General features: G+C 43.9%; 1 protein-coding gene across 1 annotated transcript in view; it reads right to left on the reverse strand.

The window, feature by feature from the left end:
• Positions 1–12593: 12593 nt before the first annotated feature.
• LOC116218317 (calsyntenin-2-like) overlaps positions 12594–19278 on the reverse strand; it is a 156438-nt gene continuing 149753 nt past the window's right edge. The window contains exon 5 of the mRNA XM_031559365.2: positions 12594–12708. The gene's annotated coding sequence lies outside the window, so the exon portion shown is untranslated. The remainder of the gene's footprint in view (positions 12709–19278) is intronic.

Consider the following 19278-nt stretch of genomic DNA (forward strand, 5'->3'; position numbering starts at 1 on the left):
TACTACTTTACATAAGAGATATAACAAAATGAAATAAAAAGGAAAAAAGAAGTGCAGAAATGTAACTGCTGTAATTGCAAGTTACGCACTAGTCGAAGTGCCAGTTAGGACGGGAAGTGCTCTCTGAAGAGTTGGGTCTTCAAAAGCTTCTTAAAGGTAGAGAGGGACGCCCCTGCTCTGGTAGTGCTGGGTAGTTCATTCCACCAACGTGGAACTACAAATGAGAATAGTCTGGACTGCCGTACTTGCACAGACGGCATAACGGTGTTCTGTTTGTCTTAGGATAGAGATTTCAAGGCAGGTGTAGCTGGTATGCTCTGCAAAGCGTGTAAATGTAGCGTAGTGGACAGGGACAGGTGTGCCCAGCGCAGACATCCAGTATTCAGCCTCAGTGTGAGTGCGACCCAGAAGCAGCATCCGAGGAGCCCCACACTGCATACTTCCCCAACTCCCTCTCACTCGCCTGCTGTATAATTCAGCAGGCCCTGATAGTTTGTATTCACTCCCAGCAGGGGGAACAAAAAAAAAAGTTTTTTTTCCTGGCTCTCATCTGTCTCGACTGAACACCTTATTACATTTTGATTGGCTCCAACGCAAGATTAAAAAGCGAAAGCCGAGGCAGAGTGTGGTGGCCTAACTATTTGAGTGCGAGGCACACAGACACAGACCTGTGATTCCCTCTGAACAAAAGCCACTGGAGGAGGACGACTGAGGGAGGACAGACTGAGGGAGGAGGACAGACTGAGGGAGGAGGGACAGACTGAGGGAGGAGGACGGACGGACTGAGGGAGGAGGAGGACGGAGAGACTGAGGGAGGACGGACAGACTGAGGGAGGAGGACAGACTGAGGGAGGAGGACAGACTGAGGGAGGAGGACAGACTGAGGGAGGACGGACAGACTGAGGGAGGAGGACGGAGAGACTGAGGGAGGAGGACAGACTGAGGGAGGAGGGAGGACGGACGGACTGAGGGAGGAGGACAGACTGAGGGAGGAGGACGGACTGAGGGAGGAGGACGGACTGAGGGAGGAGGACAGACTGAGGGAGGAGGACGGACGGACTGAGGGAGGAGGAGGACGGACTGAGGGAGGACGGACAGACTGAGGGAGGAGGACGGACTGAGGGAGGAGGACGGACAGACTGAGGGAGGAGGACGGACAGACTGAGGGAGGAGGGACAGACTGCAGTTTAGGTGCTGCTGTGCCACAGCCTATTCTTTGCCAGGGACCCCAGACTACAGTTACTGAGTAACAGGTTTCACATTTGCTATTTACAATTGTTTTAAAGAAACTGAACCCATAGCCTTTCGATTTAGTAGTCATTACACCATAGCAGAGAACACATTTATATGGCAGAATCTCTCAGTAGTGTAGTGCAAGTAGGAGCTATTATTTAGGCAAAATCAGTGATCCATGGTATTGCTAATTGCAATTGGCAAGCAATGTGTCATATTAGCAGGAGCAGCAGTGTGGTAGGTGAGTGTGAGTGAGTGAGAGCACTCTAACTCCCACGCAACTCTTTAAAGGTATATTTGTCTGCACTTTGGTTGTGGCTTGCTTTTATTCTCCCTCACCTGTGCTAGGCTAAAGAAAAAATCTCCCCCCATGCAACAATTCAGGGGTGTGATAATGGGAAGGTGCACCTGACACAATCAATTCAAGCTCTTGAAAAAAAAAGAGCTGGAAAAATACAATGGACTTGAGTGCGGAAGAGAAGAAAAGAGAGGAAATGCTGTGTGTGAGCTACATGTTGAATATACCCTACATGTTCAATACATAACTAATTCTTCTAGCCAACTTTGTACGGGATAATGTATAGTACAGCGGTCATTATCGAAAAATAAATCCGGGACTCAAGTGTAATGATACATAATGATGATATTTTACTGAACCTGAGTGAGCCACTGATTGCCAGCTTTGAAAAGTTGAATTGAAATTGAGCCATGCTATTGAAACTATCAAGACCCATTTGATTGTGGTCTTCTGGGTTGATGTTTGTAGTGTGCATGGGGTTTAACTGCCATGTTGAGCACAGTAATTTTCTTTTCTTTGTACAAAAAGACATTTTGGAAACTTGTCAAGAGTGACTTCTTTCAGTTCAACTGTTCAGTTCAGTTCTGAAATGTGCAAGCTGCAAATGTTCTATTCTCCTTACAAAGTGCTAATTTATTTTCCGTATGGGCAGTCATGGAGGATGAGGTCAAGCGTATGAGGGAAAACTTTCAAAGGAGCAGTCCTCGATCCCGGTGATAAGTTGTTGAGCTCAACAGCAAATCAAATCAAGGATGTATCTTTAAAATGTACTTGCCGGCATCTCAGAGACGCTCAGGTGCTTGTACAACCACTCTGAGACCTTTACTGGACTTTGAATACATCATCTCTTTCTGTTGACAATGATGTCTGAGGGATGGCTTTGGATATTGATTTAAATACATCACGTGGTAGGGGTAGAGGTTTGATTGATTGATTTATTTAAGCCTCGGAAAACACATTGAGGAATAAGACCCTCAATTACAATGGTGCCAAGGGTACAATGAAGAGTTAATACATTGAAAAATAAATTCAGGTGACATCTAGGTGGAACGAGTATCACTGAAAACAGTAATATGTTGAATTTACTTAATTGTAATGTGGACATCGGGTGCACATGAATGAACTGTGTCAAATCAACACAGCCTTTCTCTTTCAGTTTACTACCTTCATTTCAGTAGTTTATAATACAGACACAACCTGACCCACTAATTCCGTTGAAATTGTTTAAACTAAGGGTACATGCAATGGATGCAATAGATTTCTTTATTTAATCATGTACCTTCAACATTATAGTGTTATGTAGGTTTAATAAGCAGGCACATATTGAATAAAATCTTGAACAGATTGTGTTGGATACATTGCGATGTCTCTGCTTCTAGAAATGTTCTGAATAACCCAAAACAGCAACATTCAGAAGAACTCATTACTTTAAGGAATTTAAGGAACCACTGATACCTTAAACATGATCAATGAAGGGAATATGGCCCAGCCCATGTACTAAAATGTACTGGTATCTAGGAACACCTAACATTAACAAATAGATATAAAACCTTTTGGCAACTTAAATAGCTAAGCTTGATTATTTCAAAGTTCTTGCAAAGGATGATTCATTTAACAAGAAAGATGACTTGATTCGTCCTCACAGTTGTAAACTTACTTTATTGCCTTACGCATAACTTCAGTTGAAACAACTGAACTAGACGTAGCGCATAGCAGTGTGTAATATGACTGCCGCGCAGTGAGAGAATGAGCATGGACGGATTATGAAATCAAGGGCCCCTTGGCACCCAAGCCTCATGGGCCCTCCAACTCCCGGGCGCACGCAGAGCGCACAGCGCACAGCAAGAAGCAACTCACAGTACAAACACCCTGCGCTTACGTGACATATTCAATACCTGTAGATTGACCTGTCACACCTCATCAACACATGATGCACTGACCTGCATGAATGGACAAAATCAAAAGACACCTGTATAGCCCATCATACAGGATTGACGAGACTAATACCACAGGAAGTAGCTGTGACTGTTCATCTTGTTCCTGGCATGCCTAGCCACTCACCAAGTCTGACCTTTCCCAACCAATCAAACAAGGCAATCTTGCTTAGCGTATCATAGTATTATTTATCAGATTATCACATTAATTTAATTTACTATTTGCAAAAATGAAAATAAATATGCCTGTGTGCAAAAATGATTTAATAATAATATTTTTCAGTTTGATTGCCAGGCATGATAAAAGATTATCGAGATATAATCTACACCATTATAACATTAACAACATGTCCACACATCAAACACAAACAATCTGATATTGTTTTCTAAAATGCAATTTCCTTAGATGGATATTGAGGAAAACCATGAAACTAGACTATGAAATGTTAATTAAACAAACATTAACAGGGAAGAGGGTGAAGATCCCCGATCACTACTCAAATCTCACTAGGGGGCTTAATTGAAAATTCTGCAGGGGGCGCAGAAGCAGTGCCCCTGTCACTGACACACACACACACACACACACACACACACACACACACACACACACCCAAACACACACACACACACACACACAAACACACACACACACACACACACACTAGACATTCAAGGACATTATAGGACATCACATGTTGTGCAAAATATACATTTAAAGCACTACATGATCAGGCCAGGGGCACTTCTAGCTATTGAAAAGATCAGGGGCTAAGTCTAGCGTGCCTGGGGCTTGATCTATGAGATCGCTATTGGTGGGTTGGGCAGGTATATCTACCTAGATATTAAGATTACATGCATAACAAAATACAGCCTAAATGTATGTGTTTTGTTCACCAAGAGTGCTTTGGCAATACTGTTTCTTATGGTTATGTCAACAAAGCAAGTCTATTTGAACTGAACTGTAATGAAAGAGAGAGAGCGAGAGAGAGAGAGAGAGAGAGAGAGACAGAGAGAGGTAGAGACTAGGCAGTCAGTTTACCGTAGGCTAATTTTTGGTGTAGGGGCTATCTAGCTTGCATTGCTATATAGTCACATCAGTAAATGTTTTTTTTTGCATTAACATAATTCCATACATTGTGTGATACCCATGACCAGCGATTTACCTTGAGTTTTCTTTTTGAAATAACCAAGAGGGCTAGATTGTTTTTTTAAAGTCTGAGTTTTTCATCTGGGTAAACGCGCCTTCCAAATTTGTGTGCACTGTGCAGCACTTGATTACTCTCCCCTCGTTTCGGATGCTGCAAATCGAGTTCCACTCTGCTACACAGAATGTCTGTTGTATTTCTATAAACACCTCCTTTTTTCAGGGCAAAAATACTCGGAGCTACACAGAATGTCTGTTGTATTTCTATAAACACCTCCTTTTTTCAGGGCAAAAATACTCGGAGCTAGGCTTAAAATATTTGGGGCTATATCCCCGAGTGATTGGACGTAACAACGCCACTGGATCAGACTAGCTCTAGACCACTCTGTGTATGGCTCTGGGCCTTTAAGGTGGTCTCCCTGGAGCAGCGGGGCTGACGTGGTGGAGGTTTTTAGGGCCCCTGTGTCCTCTGGGCCCCCGGGCCTGTGCCCAGTAGGTAATCCAGGCCAGAGAATGTGCAAGAATTAAGTGAAAGAAGAAGATTTTCTCTTGAATGATAATGTTTCTGGCAAAAATAGACTCAAAAGTCTGTTGTATGCCATATCCTGAGTGAAAATTGTGGTTTTGCAACTTGTGTGTGAATACGAGGCCTGGGTGACTTTATATCAGATATATTCTTGTGTTAAATTTGAGCATTTCTTTTGCAAAATTTACATACAGCAGCATACATAAGGAACAATGTAAGCGTCTTTGCTGGAATGCCATTTATTTTGTTTTGTTTTAGTTTTGAGAAATATGCACGTATGTATAAGATGTAGGATTATTAGTTGAAGGCAAGAGTTGGGCAGCACGGTGGCTCAGTGGTTAGCACTGTCGCCTCACAGCAAGAAGGCCCTTGGTTCGAATCCCAGTCGTTCCAGGTCGTTCCAGGTCCTTTCTGTGTGGAGTTTGCATGTTCTCCCCGGGCCTGCGTGGGTTTACTCCAGTTTCCCCCACCATCATAAAGACATGCATTGCATCATATGAATGAATGTTGGTGGTGTGAAAGGGGTGGGCTGATCTGGTGGTCAGAGGGGCCGTAGGCGCTGATTGGCAGCCACGCTTCTGTCAGTCTGCCCCAGGGTAGCTGTGGCTACTGATGTAGCTTACCATCACCGGTATGACTATGTATGAATGATTACTGGACTCTGTAAAGTGACTTCGGGTATTTAGAGAAGCGCTATATTTGATTGAAGAGTAGAGTATCATCATTTGTTACAGGACAGGGGTATATACTATCATGGTATACGTTTAAATATAGCAGCAATCATCGGGGTCCAAGCAGGTATTCTGAGAAGTTTGAACCTTTATATCACAGGTATGTATTCGCTGCTGACTTTTGATTGGCCGTTTGGTAGGTCAAGCCAGATATAGCCAAGTATAAGCATACCAAATCAAAATTCAAACCGGTTGAAATGTGTCCGTTGCAGCCAAAATGTGGTGCCATCCAAAGAATGTGGTAGTGATGCAGGATGTGACATGTTGTGAAATTTTAACCTTTGCAACACAAGATATCAGCTAGTGAAGTGATAGGTTTTTGCTTTGAAGATTATTCATTAGGTGGTGCTGTCATGGTAAAAGGTGTCCGGGCACCAGAAGACCAGAAGACAGAACCACAAGATGCTAGCGCGAACCTGAAATTTGATTACTTTGATACTATAACAAACTAGCCAGTCAACATCTTTCCTAACACAGTCAAACATCAAGCACATGGTTGTTTTGCTTGGTTTATGGCAGGTCAAATGCAGGCAAGCTGGTCTCAGGTAGAGAAGTATAATGATAGATGCTCTGGGGTAAATTGCGTTATTGAGGTATTTAATGCAGCGCAAGTCTGTCACTTCCAAAAAAGTGTCCGGGTGACGTAATGCTAGTGTTGGTATAGCAACTGTCACTCAAGAGTCGTTCGAAAGCCAATATTACATCACCCGGACCCCTTTTGGCACCCGGACACCTTTTTGCCATGACAGCGCCACTCCACAAATGAATCATAATGAGCTAGGTTAATGCACTTCCCTTAGGCCAACTTTGGTGAAACGGTTGTCGAGCTATTACCTTAAAAAGTACTTTGAGCCTACCCCACTTCAGGGGGTTCTAGCACGAATGGACGCACCCTCCTAGGGGCCAACCTTATGTTCTGTATCAGCCATGTGGACCGGTGAAGTCTAAGTATATTATGTCATCGACCAAAGATGTTCCAGAAGGATTAGTAATGCTAGGGGTAGGTGTATATAGCAGACACAGAGCGGTAGTCATTGTTATATAGGGTAAGAGTAAGTAATGCTCTGTGTTTTTTGGTAGGTGTTTATAGCAGACAGTAAGTAATGCTCTGTGTTTTTTGGTAGGTGTTTATAGCAGACACAGAGTGGTAGTCATTGTTATATAGCTGCTGGTGTACTTGATGTTTCAGAAGCATACTTGAGGCATTTAGTGACGATTGATACCCCTTTCACAATCCTTATGAAACATTTGCACAGGCATCCCTGTGGATTACTGTGCTTTGTTTAACAACAAAGCCTATCTGAAACAGTCTCTAGCTTCAAACCATTTGATGTTGAGAATCCACTTTCTGATGTCCTCCCTCTCTTTGAGTGCCAGCACTAGTCAGAACAGAGAGCTCACTAAGCCAGGCCAGTGTGTGCGCGTACTTTCCTAATTGCTAGACAAAATAATTTAACACTCTATCTTGTGTAATATTTAAAAAGATTGAATGGTTCGGTCTTCTTTAGACAATCTTGAGACAACCCCGTATTGTATGTCTTGTATCTTGAAATATGCCTTTGGAGAAATGGCAAAATGGTTGCCAGCTCTCTACACTTCCCTCGTGAACATGGTAGAGAACTCTCTGGGTTTGCTTTGGTTTTCTGCAGGAGCAAAGGGACCTTACAAGACACAACAAATATATTACTACGGACAGGGTAGCTGAGCGAGACTCGGGAAAAAATAGGTGAGACTAAACAACGACGAAACTTGTGAAGGATATGCATGGCTTCCCTAACACACACTCTCTCCCCTGAGAACATCCTTTGGACAAAAAGAGAGAAAAAAAGGGAGAAAGTGGAGCAGAGCAACAGCAATTAACTCACATTTGTTTTGAGGCCAGGACAATTCAGCTAAAAAGTGGCAACTCAGTTAGCAAATGTCCTTAAGAATTGACAAATCATGTGCTAATGTTGTCTCAACCGAAACTCTAAATAAACATGTCTACAGAGGCTTTGTCTGTTTTGTTTTGAGGCGTTTTCTATGGTCTGTGCATCTATGCTATTGAAAAGGCATACATGTTTTGTACATCTTATCTTCAATTCTAATAATTTGGTCTGGAATATGAGAAAATAGTATGTTTTAATGTCAAAATTAAAAATGTCAAATGAAAACCACCAGACATATTTTCAATCTCATCATCAAATCAACATAGCTCTCTTTTCTGTCTGTTTAAAAGCCTTTCCCACCGCACTTAGGCTGGTCACTTGACCTGAAAGCACCATGGAATGATGTCACCACCATAAAAACTCAATAATGACTAGCTGAGCAGCCATTTCTTTAATTGACCCAATTAAGGACTGGGCTTCCGAGCCATCTCAAAAAGCTCTCAGCATGTCTTTGTTTGCAAATGCACTACTTCAAATGAAATGACTTGGGCACCAAGTCTGCCTATTTTGTTTGGTTGTGAAAAAAAATTCTGTTCCATTAAAAATGCCATCAGTGATAAATGACCTCACTAAACATCCAAATCAGATGTAAGGCAGGGCGCTGAGTGCTTGTTCCAAATGAATGAAGCCAGGAGGATAAAAAAACATCATTAGTTTCTGAGGCACTTTGAAAAGCCTGCCCTCTTAAGTATCTGTCCTACAAGGGGTGGGGAGGTCTGAGGGTGATATTTTTTGTATGGGTGATGAAGGGTCATCGGGGGCTGGGCTGTAGGTGGGGGGTAGGGGTGAGGGAACGGTAGTCACACATGGCTGTGACTGGCTTTTGAAAAGGAACGGGAAGTATAGCTCATGTCTTGGTGTCAATGCTGTCCTTGATGGGTATACAGAAAGCTCCACAACGCTCTCCTAACGCTCTCCTAATGCTCCCCCTCAACTCTCCCAGTGAGAGCCGTGTCATTCTACTGAGGAGGCCCACTGCACGGTGGGAGTGTCTGGCCTGGCAGTAAGAGAGTAATAGAGAGATCATGCCAGACCGATGGAATCTGACCACAGAGGAAAAGAGAGAGAGAGAGAGAGAGAGAACACATGAGAGAGAAAGAGAGAGGTGGCGAGACAGTTTAGGAGATTACATGCTTGAGGAGCAGGTGTCGGAGATGAGAGCCTCGTGCCTCACGCCCCCCACGGCTGTCACTCAGCTCATGTTTACACCACCCTTCATTCTCACTCACTCTCCTCACTGAAGAGCGGAGAGGCTGGGGCCACGGCGTGTGTGTCCACTCTCCTGTGCCTCCGTTGCCTATCAGTGCCTGTCAACAGCCATGAATAAGACGCCTCGCCTCGTCTCACCCCACTTCCACACGCTTCCACTCTTCCCCTCTCTCCATCTCTCTAACTCTCTTCCCCTCTCTCCATCTCTATCTCTCTCTTCCCTTCCTGTCTCTTTCTCTCTCTCTCTCTTAAACATTCCTGAAAAAAAAGGCCAGTATGAATAGAGGTGGCCACTCACAATCCGACAGCAGATGCTGGAGCCGTATCACACCAGCCGTCAGAGAATAAATGAACTCTGGTATTGTGCAGGTGGCAGGGAAATTACAGCCCAGCAAATAGGATGTCTTTGATCGCTGAATTTCAGCACACTTCAGCACATCCCAGCACAGCACAAACACAAAACAACCACAGCCATGTGACGTGTAAGTATTGCTGCCCACTGCAATATTAGAGGTTCCAGAGCTAATATAGTTGACGGTGGCATTTCGTTTTGTCATAAAAGAGCCTGCCCTTTAGCTGTAGGCCATGGGTTCGTCTCTGTAGTGAAAAGCTCCCCTCCACTCCAGGCGACCGAAAGCATTGTTTGTCACCACGTTTCACAGCCATGCCTTACAAATGGAGTCGCCATAGAAATGCCAGAGAAATTGGCAAAATTGATGGTATTGCACACCCCGGGCTCCCCCACCCACCACCCCCATCGACTGCATCTGTGTGTAAAGCAGGGCAGTTCTGTCAGCCCTGAGATATGGGCCCCAATGCTGAAGATCCTCACATCTCATTTCATTTTTCATGCACAGCGCAGCATAATGCCAAACAATTTCTCTCTATTACAATGTGAATTTCTTCAGGTTAAAAATGTATTACACACCCTGATGCATTCTGGCAATATATGCCAAAGCTGGAGCCTACCTCTTAATATAATGTAATATAATTAATGGAATATAACATTTTTAGAATTGTTCATTTTCCACGGAAAAGTATGTACAATTACTTCAACGTCATATAATGCCAGCTTATTTCAACTCCATGTGCCTACCATGTTAAGGATATATTTCCATTTCTATACATCATCATTCTAACGTATGTTCCACGTAGACCTACCTTGAACATGATTTATATCACAAGGAGCATACAGTTCAGATAACAATTGTCAAAGTCAAAAAAGTCAAAGAATCAGTTTAAATGTGTCCCGTGACCCCCGTGTCTCATGACCCCCGTGACGTGACGTGACCCCCTTGAGTGGTACTGAGACGCTCCGTCCTGTGAGACAGGTGGTCATGAGGGCTACAGCTCTTTATCAAACTCATCATTTGTCTTGCGTTATTAACAGAGACATGTTTTTTCTTGCTTCAACCATCCCTCCTCTATCTACAACATTCATGCCTTCTGTCCAAGGATACCACAGAGAACGTCTCACGAGTCAGGGGAAGAACAGAGGCCCTGTGACTCAAAGCGCACTTGATGAAGAGGGACTCAAGGACGAGGACAAGGAACGAGCGTGGGAGTGAAATACTGAGACCAAATGACAACCGCAAGTTTATGTTACAACATCAACAATACCAACCTGAGGACGAGAAAAGAATATCTTTAACCAAAGGGTCTTGTGTTAGAATTTTTGTTATATTTCCCCGTCCTTGATCAGCGCTGCTGAAAGTAATTCTATTCATCTGCTCCACATCTAGATTCCTGGTTTTGATGTGCAAATCTGTGTCCTGTGAGGCCACTACACAATTCTATTCTTCAAGACTCAAGACTAACGTAACTGTGTCATAATCATGTCACGGCATGGATCGTGTGCTTTCATAAGTTGATGAAGTCAGTCAGTGGCATAACAGTGTCATGTTACCATCAATCTAAAAGTCTATAAAAATATGCTGAGAGGGGTTGCATGTCACAAAAACGGTAATGATGTGTAAAATTCAGTGAGCTGTCATGAGAGTTCCCGGAAATGGTAATATGGCACTGCCAAAACAATTAGACATTAACTGTCATGATGACTAATAACAAGGCAGGGATGCTGTACAATCTTTACACCACAGTAATGTCAGTCTTATATAGCAGGGTTCAAGTAATGGGCGAAAAACTCAGGAAAGTTAAAGTAAATGAACACAGGGTTTCTTTGAAAGCGTCAGCCTGTATATGTCAATGGAACTTGTCCGGCTCCTGCTACAGCTACAGATACCTTGCGCAACTTTTGACTCTTCCTAACCCTAAGCTTAATAATTATATTTTAAACACACCGTTACTCTTTGTATTTAGTGTATTACAATGTAATTCATAGAGTCGTTACACTGTAGTAAATATTATATAATACATAGTTTGGACATGCATTTTATATTTAATGTTACTGATTTCAAGGCTACTGATGTTGTAAAATTATCATTATTACTAAAAACATATTTCTAATATAAATGCTGATATTATTTTCTAATAATAATAAGAATTTCTAATATGAATTCATGAAATACAATTGACTCAGGCTCTGATGAAGTCAATCAATGTTTTGGCATTACTGCTTTCATCATGGTTTTTAATTTCCACACTTTCCCGTTGACCTGCACCCCATTCATCAGGTATCCCTATCCTCACCACCCTCAATAAGAATTCATGAAAATGTTAAGATTCCTTATATGAGGTGGATAAAATGTTAAGATTCCTTATATGAGGTGGATAAAATGTTAAGATTCCTTATATGAGGTGGATAAAATGTCATAGGGGACTTCTCCATGATCTTTACTTTTCATTACACGTGTGCTACTTGTCACAGACCTCCTGTCTTTTTTTAAGGGTAGAGAGACAAACTTGTAAAATGAATATTATTTTTGAATTACATGAAATGGTCTGTTTATGTATTTACATTGATTGTATGCCCTTTTGACCAAAGTCCAATGTCACCTCTCGATCAGAATCAATCCAGCCTCCTTCCTCTACTTACAAGCCTTCCTCTACTTACAAGCCTTCTTTACACACTCAGAATGGCCACTTAACCTGGATACACCAGGAAATGATGTCAGGACTACCATAGTAAGTAATAGTCAGTAATAGCTAGATGAGTAAATATCTCTCGATTGTTCCATTCCGACGTGGAACCTTCAGAGCAAAAGATCTCTGTGTTCACGTGTTCATTGTGCTGCTGATTCAATGCATCTAATGCAAAATATGTACAGGCTTGTCCAGGTACAGCCCATGTGATGAGCGAGCGATTGCTGACCGCAAAGTAAAAAAAAAAAAAAAAAAAAATTGAGAGATGAAAAAAAAAAAAGACTTGAGAGGGACCCCTTGGAGAAGAGACAGCTCACAGATATCGATCTCTCTGTTTAAGATCACTAAAAGTGTCTGCCGCAGAAGATAAATGACCTGGCTGCAGGATCAAAGAGTCGACCAGTTAGCGCCCCGCTTCTCAGAGAGACCTGCTACGTGGAGCCAAGAGTAACTGATCTATAACGTGAGAGGCCGGTCAGTGTTACTGTGGCTACAGATGGTGGCGCGACTGACCTTGCCACCCGGGCTTGCAGACGGGCTTGACCTCGATGTGCACGGGCACGTTCTCTGTTGCCTTCATCTGGCCGCAGTCGAAGGCAGTGACCATGATCTTGTAGTGCTGCTGGTTGTCATAGCTCAGCTTCTCTGTGTTGCGGATGTTGCCTGAAGAGAAAGAGAGATAAGAAAAACCAAAATTAGGGCTGAAATTCATAAGAAAATCATCAACAGCTGTTGACAGTGAAGTACATTTCATGCGTATAATGAAATCACTCTCTACGCGTGACTTGCATGCCCAGTAACCATTCTCTTTACCGGAGAGCCAACACAAATGCAAAGTACATAGATGTGTTACCTGCCACATAAGTGCCCATTAACCGCATGTTTTGCCTGGTGTGACCTGAGGAGCACTCTATGAGATAGCATGACAAGAAATAATCCTGAGAGCCCCTCAAAATAAATACGCGTAAAACCGTCTCCTATTTACACGCAGATAGTATGAAACCATAGAAACCACACAGTGCCCTAAAAAGCGTCTAGTTCCCGTCCATGATAGCCAAAAGATTAGCCAAGAATGTCTTGAGTTTCCCCTTAGCCTTTTTCATGCTTTTTGTACTCTGAGTGGGTTTTTGGTTTGACTTTGATGCGGAGACACAAACTGCGGCGTGGCAGGATGCGACTCAGCGACCCTGTCACACCGAGGCTGGCATGGAGCGAGGCTGCCGTGGCGACGTGAGAGAACCTGACGCTCTCACTCTCGCACATCGGCTGCTAGCCTGTGGTTATTTTTACCTACTGGCTGCATTTCAATGAGTCCCCCCCCCCCCCCAATGCAGTCAAGGAGACAGCAATGAGGAATAGAGGTCAGGTTCGCTGTGTTACAAAAAAAAAAAAACACACACACAACCTGGACCTTACTTTCATGGGAGGCACACGGTGCTAAAGCTCCCCTATGCTAGCTCCTTCTCAACACACATATAAACACACACACACACACACACACACACACACACACACACACACAACCTGGACTGGACACACGGTGCTAAAGCTCCCCTATGCTAGCTCCTTCTCAACACACATATAAACACACACACACACACACACACACACACACACACACAACCTGGACTGGACACACGGTGCTAAAGCTCCCCTATGCTAGCTCCTTCTCAACACACATAAAACACACACACACACACACACACACACACACACACACACACAACCTGGACTGGACACACGGTGCTAAAGCTCCCCTATGCTAGCTCCTTCTCAACACACACACACACACACACACACACACACACACACACACACACACACAACCTGGACTGGACACACGGTGCTAAAGCTCCCCTATGCTAGCTCCTTCTCAACACACATATAAACACACACACACACACACACACACACACACACACACACACACAACCTGGACTGGACACACGGTGCTAAAGCTCCCCTATGCTAGCTCCTTCTCAACACACATATAAACACACAACACACACACACACACACACACACACACACACACACCCTGGACTGGACACACGGTGCTAAAGCCCCTATGCTAGCTCCTTCTCAACACACATATAAACACACACACACACACACACACACACACACACACACACACACAACCTGGACTGGACACACGGTGCTAAAGCTCCCCTATGCTAGCTCCTTCTCAACACACATATAAACACACACACCACACACACACACACACACACACACACACACACACAACCTGGACTGGACACACGGTGCTAAAGCTCCCCTATGCTAGCTCCTTCTCAACACACATATAACACACACACACACACACACACACACACACACACACACACACACACACAACCTGGACTGGACACACGGTGCTAAAGCTCCCCTATGCTAGCTCCTTCTCAACACACATATAAACACACACACACACACACACACACACACCACACACACACACACACACACACACACACACACAACCTGGACTGGACACACGGTGCTAAAGCTCCCCTATGCTAGCTCCTTCTCAACACACATATAAACACACACACACACACATGCAGAGTCACTCTCTATCTTTCTCTCACTCTCTCACACACACAGTATCTGTCTTTCTGTCACATGCACGCACACACACACACACACACACCACAAGACACACACACACACACAACACACACACACACACACACACACACTCGCACTCACACTCACACTCACACACACACCAAAAAAGAGACCAGTCTAGGGGAATTTGACTCAACTCGACTGTCAGGCTGCATAAAGGTACAGCTGCTACGCGCAGTTGTTAGGGCTGATTATGTGCAACTGCTGTCATGTACAGCAAGTAGCTACCAGAGTCTCGTTAGACATGACAGGTCCAATTGAGATGGATGGGGACGCCTCACGGTGTGCTAAAACAAGCTCTGATAGGAGAGAAGCATGGGCCGGACCAGACCGGGCCTTTGACAGCCCCTGACTCTAAAGAGGATCGAGCCCAAACTGGGCCCGAATCGGTCGGGGGACAGATGCGATTCTTATACGGGATTATTGAACGGGGTGCAGAACATGAGAAAGGGTCCTATGTTCCCCAGCTCTACATAGCACATAATGGGAACCTGACAAAATATGTTCCCCAGCTTTGTATTCGCTTAATATATGGGCTCTTGTTTCGTTTATAGAGCTGTTTTATATCATTGTTCCAATAACAAAAACATTATTTCCATTACATTTTAATTTTACATTTTATTCCATTTTCCATTACATTTTAATTTTAACTTGAAACGGTCAAACGTCTCTGAACACAATAGGAGGGTTAATGTTTAATGTTAACAGAATGTTGAACAGGGGGAACATAGAACCCTAGGAACATGGATACACTCCCATGTCAGATGGGACTGTTCACCCCCTAGAAATAGAAATCGTAATCTGCTCATTACCTACTATTTTCACGGGGTTCAGTGGAACCTCCATGTTAGGTTTCCTTTTGTCTGTAGAACAGGAGATAAATGAGATGGTATAGTGTATATTTATATGAAGCCTAGCTCTTTTTTTTATTCCTATGCAGATCAATGGTGGCAAGTAAGTCCTCTCTGGTCACAGGGACTGGCTCTGCTCTACAACCGTCACGCTGTGCTGCACATTGGGTTTGTAATTATCAACGGAAAAACACAAAAGGGTTCGGAGAGCGGGGGTATTTGTTCTTTATGTGCTGTGGATCTGACTGATGGCCGGTTCTGTGTGGTCACCAACTCACTCAGATCGTTGTTATGACAACTGAACCATGTATGGGTGGCAGGTGGCTCGAGATTAAGTCAATAATAGCAGAAGGTTCATTTTAACCAGGTGAACTCTCCTCTTAGAACTATCCTTTTGGGTGAACTCTCCTTTTAAAACATTACAGTGACATCATCTGCAGCTCCTGTTGAAACAGCACAGTGCCAGAGACAGGGTTAGACAATGCAGGACGTTTCTGACAGAGACCCATGACCCATGTATGTATGTGACTATGTGTGTGTGTGTGTGTGTGTGTGTGTGTGCGTATTAATGGCCATTATGCCACATTTACAGAGGTTAATGCACTGGAAATGGAGCACTGTAACGTGAAGGGCTAGCCAACTGTCTCCAGTGATCTCCATTAGCGCAGCTAACGATGGGATGGGTCAATTCCTGTGTGTGTTAGGATAATACACACACACACATACACACACACACACACTCACACACTGCGGACATGGTGGAGTGGGTTATGAGCTACATCAGCAGCTTCAGAAGCTTTTCATTGTCTTTCTTACACTCATATTCCATTCTTCCCTATAGGGATTTCATCAGCACTGCTCAGGGAACGTTAGAGTTCGTCGTAGTCCCTGGGCCTCATTCATGAAACCTTTGTGTTAGAGCCATAAATAAGAGGTGTATTATTTCTGGAATAATATTATTTTGTATTAACTTGTTATTATACTGAATATCTCTGTAAAGTAGAGTCGACTCTTATTTTGACACGTTGGTTTGACCACGTGAAGAGAACACGTTAAGTTAGAAGGAACGGAGAAGCACGGAGGTTCACAGTTTTTTTTGACCGTGCTAGCTTAATTGTGAAGTAAGACAGATATACAAGAATCATTTATTTATGTATGTACATGGATACCTGAAGCTTTAAGAAGATAAAGACATTTCAACTTTTAAGCTTTTGCACGCGTTCAATACTTTCCCCGAGTGCTTCAAAAGATGACACAGACATTGGATCTGCTGCCATTACACCTTTGAAAAGATTTACGAGTAGTTTTTCATCGAGCAGATGTTGGAACCCCTGCCCTTCCCTGCGTGCCAGTCCTGTGTCTTTGGTCTGAGGCAGGGTGTCGTTGGGTTTTGTTAACAGTTCTCCTTTTTCTCTGTAGTGTTCCTGTACTCCCATCCAGGGCTTGGCCTCGCACACACACACACACACACACACACACACACACACACACACACACACACACACACACACACACACACACACGATGGCTCTCACTCCTTCTCTGCTGCAGCTGGCCTCTTAGCTCTTTTCTTGTAGAGGATGGTTAGCCTCTGGACATTTGTCGTTTGATTCCTTTGGCTTTGTTTGTTTCCTTTTATGCATCCTACAACACCCACTCAGCATTGTCACCCTCATGCACACCCTTACGCGCCTGCTTCCACTGACTGTACCTCTTCTGCCTCAGTTATGTGTTTGCTTAACCTCAGCTCTTTGATATATATATATATCACTTTGTTTGAAGCAGCGGAATATGGTGTGTCTCCCATCTTTGCCATGGCCTTGCGAGCCAGGTTGTGGAAATGACAGACGATGGAGATGGTACCTCTGGATTCATGATCGCTGCATTAAACCTCTGGTTTTATGGGAACCACAATTCCAATCAATCGTCCTTGAGGAGCGTGACCTCCTAATTTGGTTAATTAGCATTAACCAGCTGCCCTCTATGTCATCTACCCCATAGATCACCTCCTCTGAACCAAATCAATCAATCTCTATATCACTTGGCACCGTATATGTGTCCGTCTCTGTCCCTTCTTATGTGTGTGTGTGTGTGTGTGTGTGTGTGTGTGTGTGTGTGTGTGTGTGTGTGTGTGTGTGTGTGTGTGTGTGTGTGTGTCTTCTTATGTCTCCGTCTCTGTCCCTTCTTATGTCCCTTCTTATGTCCTTCTTATGTGTGTGTGTGGTGTGTGTGTGTGTGTGTGTGTGTGTGTGTGTGTGTGTGTCTGTCTGTCTCTGTCCCTTCTTATGTCCCTTCTTATGTCCCTTCTTATGTCTCTGTCCCTTTTGGTGTGTGTGTGTGTGTGTGTGTGTGTGTGTCTCTGTCCCTTCTTATGTCCCTTCTTATGTGTGTGTGTGTGTGTGTGTGTTTGTGTGTTTGTGTGTGTGTGTGTGTGTGTGTGTGTGTGTGTGTGTGTGTTTGTGTGTGTGTGTGTGTGTGTGTGTGTGTGTGTGTGTCTGTCCCTTCTTATGTCTCTGTTCATGTGTCTGTGCACTTTTTGACTATTTGTTCTTCTCAAAGACTGCTATAAAGAAAAACATCGCTCCTTTTATTGAAGCCCTAGCAGAAAACGTAAGAGCGAGCAGAGATTTACTCAGCATGTGTTCGATGGGTGCCTTCTGACAGGCAGGCAGGCAGTGGTGGAGAAGAGGGGGGGGCATGAAGGGTAGGGTGTGAATTTGAGCTATAGAGCTCCCAGGAGCGTGCAAGGCGATGATACACACCTTCAGGATTTATCAGCCCGAAGTCCCTCCCTCCTAACACTCCCCAGAGGCAAGAGTGTGAAACAGACCTGTCACCTGTAGTGTGTGTGTGTGTGTGTGTGTGTGTGTGTGTGTGTGTGTGTGTGTGTGTGTGTGTGTGTGTGTGTGTGTGTTGGGGTGTCTGTGTGTGTGTCTCTCCCTCCATCTCCCTACATCCCTCTGTCTCTTCCCCTCTTTGCTGAGGAAGGTGACACGATCTGGGTGTGTGCTTGTGTGTTTTTTCAGTGTATAACAGAGTTTGTCTCACACAACCGTCACCCTGAAACACACACACACACACACACAACACACACACCACACACACACACACACACACACACACACAAACACACACACACACACACACACACACACACACACACACACACACACACACACACACACACACACACACACAAACACACACATATATCTCAAATAGTGCCTCAGAGCCACATGCAACTCAAAAAGCCTCTCATCATGCCTGGCTGCACATCCCTAAGGTGTTATTATCAATATGTTAGTTGCAAAAATGAAAAAGCCCATCTGATGTTCCTGCTGAAACGAAGAAGTTGCTGATCCATTAAACAGAACAGATCATATTTGCAAGTGCAGAACAGCTGGATGCAGCTAGACGAAGGAAACAGAAAAAGGAAAAAAATGTTCTCCTCTCCTCTGCAATTCACCTATACTCCACTCTTCTCCTCCACAGTCCTCTCTCACACTATTTTATTCTCTCTGGCTCGCTCTCTCTCTCTCTCTCTCTCTCTCTCTCTCTCTCTCGCTTTGTCTATGAATCTCTTTTCCTTCCTGTTCTCCCCATCATCAACCTCTCTCCCACCTCTCTCACTATTCTCTTCTCTTACTACAGTAGGTCCAATTGTTTTTCTTTCTCTATCTGAATTAATCTAAAGTGCAGAGTCTCTAGTGTAGAGATATAGAGATAGGCCTGTGTCTGTTTACCTCAA

The sequence above is a fragment of the Clupea harengus genome, chromosome 22 (genome assembly GCF_900700415.2).
Source record: "Clupea harengus chromosome 22, Ch_v2.0.2, whole genome shotgun sequence".
In the NCBI taxonomy this organism is placed as follows: domain Eukaryota; kingdom Metazoa; phylum Chordata; class Actinopteri; order Clupeiformes; family Clupeidae; genus Clupea; species Clupea harengus.